Source organism: Zingiber officinale, chromosome 8B (genome assembly GCF_018446385.1).
Source record: "Zingiber officinale cultivar Zhangliang chromosome 8B, Zo_v1.1, whole genome shotgun sequence".
NCBI lineage: Eukaryota > Viridiplantae > Streptophyta > Magnoliopsida > Zingiberales > Zingiberaceae > Zingiber > Zingiber officinale.
In genome coordinates, this window is record NC_056001.1 from 4,678,721 (window position 1) to 4,686,370 (window position 7,650).

Below are 7,650 nucleotides of genomic sequence, written 5' to 3' on the forward strand. Positions count from 1 at the left end.
CGATGACAAATTAAACACAATTCCAAAATAAGAAGCCATTAACTTATGAAAAATCATAATTCTAAAGATTTACTTATATATTGCAGTTTCTTTCAATGACATCATCTTCGGTTGGGAGGAGGATGCTTTGGTAGGGAGGAGGAAGAGAAGGGGAAGGAGGGAGAAAAAAGCGAGGAGGAGGAGGAGGAAGGGGAGAAGTAGTTTCGATGGCAGCAACTTCTGTTGGGAGGAGGAAGCTTCGATGGTAGCAACTTTGGTTGGGAGGAGGAAGCTTCAGTTGGGAGCAGCTTTGATTGGAAGGAGGAAGAGAAGGAGAAAGGAGGAGAAGAAAGGGAGGAGGAGGAAGGGGGAGAAGCAACTTCGATGGCAGCAACTCGGATGACTGAGCAGGGAGGAGGCGGAGAAATAGGCACTGACAAGAATGGGAGCGGGGCGGGGAGAAGAAAGGGGGAGCAACTGAGAGGAATAAAAGGAGAAGAATGGAGGACGCTCGGGCGGGTGGGGAAAAAGAGGGGCAGAGAAGAGGTTCAGGTGAAGAAGAGGCTCAGATGGCTTGGGGTTGGGTTGTCCGAAAAAAAGAGAAGAAGGAATGGATTTTGTGATAACCTAGGGGGAGGGGGGGGGTTATGAAATCAAGGGTATCAAATCCTTATTTTGATTCTGATTCTCGTCTATCAAACACCAGAAATGGAGATGAAATAGATTTCATTCCCATTCCAGGCTCTTAAACCCGCCTACCAAGAATCGGAAAAACACGTGAATGATTCCCCTTCCATGAAAATTATATAATCGCTATTACAACTTCACAAAAATATTCCCGAATATTGACAAATTATCAACAGAATTTTACTGATAGAAATAAAAAATCTCAGAATAATGATGGAATTATCGACAGAATTTTATTCTGTCGATAATGCAAGCCACAACCTGAGAACCCTAGGGTTTATTGATGAAATATTTGTTGGTGCAATTAGCTTCTAGGGTTTTAATGTTTGACAATATAGCTAAGTCTGATCAGTTTGACTAAGGGTTGATGCAAACATGGTGGCAAAAGGTGAATACGCTCGCCCCCAGCGCCCCCGTCAACTCGTCCCAGGGCTAACATGGAGGAGGTAAATAACGGGCGGCTACTAGCCTTTGGAATAGTGACTAGCACATAAGAGAGATATTTACCTCGGCTTTGCCAAGATTCGAACCCCAGGCCTCTTGCTGGTAACACCTCATGTGATAACCACTAGACCATTCTGAGGGGGCAGGGTTGATGCAAACATTGTGGCAAAAGGCGAAACACTAGCCCCCAGCGCCCCCGCCGTACCCGACCCAAGGTCATCACGAGGAAGGTAAATCGCAGCATCCGAGCGAGCATGTGACGGACAAAGTGTAATAAGGGGATAAGAGATTTATTCCCCAACTGCCCCGAGGATCGACCCTGCGACGTCATTGTGGCAACACCCGCCACATACCAACTCGGATGACCCGCGGGGTCAGGGTTGATGCAAACATGACTTAATGTTTGGAGGAGAGAAGTCTAATTAGGACTAGATGATTAGCAAAAGTCCTAACTTAGTTAGCCAAGGATAAGTCCTAGTGAGTGAAGCTAGGTAGTGAAAATCTTAGGGGGAGGTAACCCTAGGTGGTGGAAATCCTAGTGAGTAAGGCTAGGCAATGGAAATCCTAGAGGGAGGTAACCCTAAGTGGTGGAAGTCCTGGTGAATGAAATTAGGCAGTGGAAATCCTAGGGGGAGGTAACCCTAGGTGGTGAAAGTTCTGGTAAGTGAAATTAGGCAGTAGAAATCCTAGGGGAAGGTAACCCTAGGTAATGGTAAAGTCTTGGATATACTCCAAGGATGAATCCTAGTAGGTCGGATAGAATTACAAGAGTGTGACTTGATCCTAAGAGATTGACCTTTAGGTAGTAGACTTGGAGGAGGGATTTCTAAGCAAAAGGTAAGCCTAATATGTCAAGTAGACCTATATGATTAAGGCTAAGGTTGCTTGTTTATGTATGTATGTTTATCTTGTAGGAATCTGGAGCTGAAAGTTGTTGGTGCGGGAAGCATCCGACGATCGAACCTAGGTTTTGATAATGGCAAAGGGATTCAAAGTTAAGATTCCTTGTTATCTAACATGCTTAAATGAGGTTTCAGGAAAGTCCTAACTGCGGTTAGGCAAGTGAAAACCCTAGGGGGTGGTAACCTTAGGTCATAAGGGTGGTAACCATAGGTGAAGGAAAACCCTAGGGGGTGGTAACCCTAGGTCCTATGGGGTGATAACCCTAGGTGGAGGAAAACCCTAAGGGGTGACAACCTTAGGTCCTAGGGGGTGGTAACCCTAGGTGGAGGAGAAATCCTAAGGGGAGGGGGGGGGTAACCTTAGGTCCTAGGGGGTGGTAACCCTAGGTGGAGAAAAATCCTAGGAGGCGGTAACCCTATGTCCTAGGGGGTGGTAACCCTAGGCAGAAAGTCCAATCGGTCTGGAGGACCGGACTGGCATAAGGTAATCTCTCCTGAGGGGAGTAAGTGAGGATGTGTTCTCCGTAGAGGGAACAGTAGGCATCGGGTCGACCTAGGGTTTATGGTTAGAAATTCGAAGTCAGACCCGGACAGTCTGATGACCGTCGATCACTTTATTTATCATGTTTATATCTGTTCTAACTTTGTCTTGCAGGGTATGTTGTTGTTTTGGGACTAATGTGTCTTGCAGGTACAAAAGCAACAAGCTAAGCCTCGGATGAACAATGTCTGAGGCGCCTCCATGGAGCTTGGAGGCACCTCGGGTGCAAAGATGAGCTATCTGCACAGAGGAGCTGGAGGCGCCTCCATGGAACTTGGAGGCGCCTTGGACTGCTTCTTGGAGGTGCCTCCATGGGACATTGGAGGCGCCCTCAGGCGGATAAGAGGCAGCGGCGAAGGCTTATCGCAGCGATCAACTCGGGATATAATTTTGGGTCCGAGGCGCCTCCATGGGGCATTGGAGGTGCCCTCAACGCCCAATAAAAGGCAGTCTCGAGGCAGCAGCAGGGATATCACCTTCCAAGCAATCTTTACGCAATCAGCTGCTAACAAGAAGTTCCAACGAAGCTACAACTTGACGCCGACGACCCAGAGCTCTGAATCTACTCTTTCTTGTTTGTCGGTATATTTTACTATTGTTGATTGTACTTAATTTGTAATCCTTTTCGAAATTATAATTGTTGCCCAACGTAAACGCTCAATGAGCGTGAGCCTTGGAGTAGGAGTTGCCACTAGCTCCGAACCAAGTAAATACATTGTGTTTGCGTTGTGTTCTTTTATATTTCCGCTGCTTATTACTCGTTGTTTTACGAATCTGAAACACGTGAAAGTCACGAGCGCTATTCACCCTACCCCTCTAGCGTGATCTCGATCCAACAATTGGTATCAGAGCGGGGTAGCTTTGATTTGGTGTAACCACCAATTAAGCATTCTTTTCGTGGTGTTTTTTTAATTTTCGGAGTCGATTGGAATTAACATAATTACTACATTTTGATCTAGTTCTTTTCGTAATCGTATTCTTTTCTCGAAGTTGGTGCAATACCACTCAAGAACGCAATTTATTCTTATTTCCATACCGCACTACTAATCCAGGATCAAGTCCTGGGACATCTTTTTGTTTTTCTTTGTATGTATATCCTCTAAATGGCCCAACAAGAAGGCTACAGCACTATCCGTCCCCCGCTCTTCACCAGAGAAGACTTCGGTTACTGGAAGGACAGAATGAAAATTTTCCTGAAGATCTAGTTCGAGATGTGGATGATCGTCAAGACTGGGTTTGAACTACCGACTGACGGAGATGGCAAACCAATACCCTGCGAAGACTGGGATTCAGCATTAATCAAGAAGGTGGAAGCAAATGCCAGAGCAACTTGAACCCTCGAGTGTGGACTAACAAAAGAGGAGCTCAACCGCGTCGACCCTTTTTCCAGCGCCAAGGAGTTGTGGGAGAAGTTGATCGAACTTCATGAAGGAACATCCGACACCAAAGTAAGTAAAAGGGACTTAATATTTAATAAATTATATAATATTAAATTACAGGAAGGCGAAACAGCTACCCAACTCCATGTCCGGATACAAGACCTACTCAACGGGCTTCATGCGATTGGGCAAAAGGTAGACAATCGGGACATCATCAGGTATTCCTTAAACGCCTTTCCGAGGAATACCTTGTGGGTATCCATGGTAGATGTCTGCAAGGTTTCTAAGGACCTATCCTCTATTAAATTAGATGAGTTGTTTGCTGAGTTTGAGCTTCATGAACAGATTAACTCACGTCCAGCTGAGAAAGGTTTGGCTTTGATTGTAGGTACAGGAAGAGCACGCGAGTCAAGATCAAAGTGTAGAACCAAACCGGAGTCAAAAGAAGAACCAGATTCGGATGATGACGATGACGAGCTCACAGCCGAACTCGTCAGCCTAGTGAGGAAACTCTACAAGAAAAAGAAAGGCTTCAACAAGAAGGACCTCAAGAAGGTAATTCAATCTAAGGAGGTCCAAGCCAAGGTAAAGTTCAAGGTGACATGCTACGGGTGCAATTAGAAGGGGCATATCAAGGTGAACTGCCCAAACTAAAAGATCCAAAGAAACCAAGGAGGAAGAAAGCTCTAAAGGCAACTTGGGATGAGTCTTCATCAGAAGAATCTGATGACGAAGAACTCGAGTAGGCAAGCCTTCTCGCACTAACGGTCCGGGACTACACCAACGAAACCGGAAGTGAGGATGAATCGGAAGCCGAGTCTGAGAGAAGCTACGGATCTGTATCAATTTCCGAAGGGCCAAACCCCGCTGTAAGTATAAATTATCTTTATAATTTAATTAATTATTTAATGCGTAAATTAGCTAAGTCTAATGTTCGGGTCAAGTCGCTTCTAAAAGATGTAACATCTCTTAAAGAAGCGACTAATACCGAATCTTTGACTGAATCTGTTCAGACTGGAACCTTAACTCAAGTTCAAAAGCTTGAGGAAGAGGATTCCAGCCTAAAAATTCAAATTAAAGACTTGAAGACCGCATTGGAACGATTTACACTGGGTTCCAAGAATCTTGACTTGATTCTTGGAAAACAGAAGGTCGTATACAATCGATCCGAACTAGGATTTAAAGCTAAAAAGAAATTTCGTTCATATTTATCGCTTATTAACAGACCAAATAGTAAGATGGTCCAAGCATGGGTACCCAAGTCCAATCTGGTCAATCAAGTCAGACTTGGATACTATTGGGTCCCCAAGGATCAAATCCATTACCTTGATAGACCATATCGAGGCTATGATCCAGGGGGAGCATATAAAAAGACCATTTTTAAAATTGTTTGATGATTGCCTTATTTTTCTTTCCTGCTTTTATTAAATGCTTAGATTAGGCTAGATTAAGGACCTAGGCATGATTTAAACTTGTTAGTTAAACCTAGAAATTTCAAAAAGAAAATTAAATATATAATTTCTTTGAGCGGTTCTATCTAGGAAGTGGTGGATGACCCCATACCCAAGAAGGTCGAGTGTCTCGCCACGACCTGGGAACCAATCTTTGAAGTGTGTATTTAATTGACTAATTGAAAAACTTAAGTTTAACTCAAATGTAAATTAATTCTTAGAAATAATCTAAATCAAAGATAACCATATCACAAAATTACTTAAGATTACCTTATTGATAACTTAGAATCGGGTGAGATGGAACTAGGTTGAACTTAGTCTAAAATAATTTTAATTATTTCAATTTAATCAAATAAATTCAATTTAATCAAATAAAATCAAATAAATCAACTTAATTAACTTTAATTTTAATCAACTTAATAAACTCAATTTAAATAATTCACATAATTAATTAAATTAATTTAATAATTAACAATCTTAACTTAATTAATCAAATGTATTTAGCTCAATCAAATAAATTAAAATTATTTAAAAAACATTTTAAAAGTCATTTGAAAAATTATTTTAAAAATCCTTTTGAAAACCATTTTAAAAATTATTTTAAAAATCTTTTGAAAATCATTTAAAAATAATTTTAAAAATCCTTTTGAAAATCATTTTAAAAATTATTTTAAAAATTCTTTTGAAAATCATTTTAAAAATTATTTTAAAAATATTTTGAAAATCATTTAAAAATTATTTTAAAAATCCTTTTAAAAATTATTTTAAAAATCCTTTTAAAAATTATTTTAAAAATCTTTTGAAAATCATTTAAAAATTAATTTAAAAATCCTTTGAAAATCATTTTAAAATAATTTTAAAATTCCCTTTGAAAATCATTTTAAAAATTATTCTAAAAATCCTTTTGAAAATCATTTTAAAATTTATTTTAAAAATTCCTTGAAAATCATTTAAAAATTATTTTTAAAATCCCTTGAAAATCATTTAAAAATTATTTTAGAAATCTTTTGAAAATCATTTAAAAATCCTTTTAAAAATCCTTTTGAAAATTATTTAAAAATTATTTTTAAAATCCTTTTGAAAATCATTTTAAAAATTATTTTAAAAATCTTTTGAAAATTATTTAAAAATTATTTTAAAAATCCTTTCAAAATCATTTTAAAATAATTTTAAAAATCCCTTTGAAAATCATTTTAAAATTATTTTAAAAATACTTTTTAAAATAATTTTAAAAATTATTTTAAAAATCCCTTGAAAATTAATTTAAAATTATTTTAAAAATCTCTTGAAAATCATTTTAAAATTATTTTAAAAATCCTTTTGAAAATCATTTAAAAATTATTTTAAAAATCCTTTTGAAAATCATTTTAAGAATTATTTTAAAAATCTTTTGAAAGTCATCTAAAAATAATTTTAAAAATCCCTTTGAAATTTATTTTAAAAATCCCTTGAAAATCATTTTAAAATTATTTTGAAAATCCTTTTGAAAATCATTTTAAAAATTATTTTAAAATCCTTTTGAAAATCATTTTAAAAATCATTTTAAAAAATCCTTTTTAAATCCTTTTAATTTTTTTTAAAAAAATCTTTTCAAAAGTCTGATTTGTTATCATAATTATTTTCAAAAAAAAAACTAATGATTATTAATTTTTAAATCATAACTAATTTTCAAACCATATGTTCAAATTATAATTTGAAACTCTATTTTCAAAATTTTAAATGTTTTACTCATTTGAAATTTATACTCGAACTTATTTTAAATATCAATTGAAAATAAAGATAATTCCATCTCATACTCACTCATAAGTTGAACATGCTTGATAACCTAAAATGGATGAGAAAGAAAATTAGGAAAATATAAAATACCTATTATGTTTTTATATATTACATGCTTGGACTCTAGGACCCTAGGGAGTTATTTTGGCATTAATTAAGGGGGAGTGAGTGGAGTCAAGCCAAGTTTTTTTATTTAACAGTTAAACTCTTTGAAAAGTTAAAACAAATTCAATTATTTTTATCCAGAAAAATAAGTTTTTTAATTAAGCTTTAAACTGTTTATTATCTTAACTAAGCTTTTACCAATATCTTTTTAAAGTCAAGTTCTTTTTCAAATTTAACTAAGTATTTCAAAAAGTTTTTTTTTCAAAATTTAGCTAAGTAGTTTTTCAAAAAGGTTTTTTCGAATGTAACTAAGTTTTTCTTCAAAAACTTTTTCAAAATTTACTAAGTATTTCTTCAAAAGCTTATCAAACTTTACTAAGTATTTC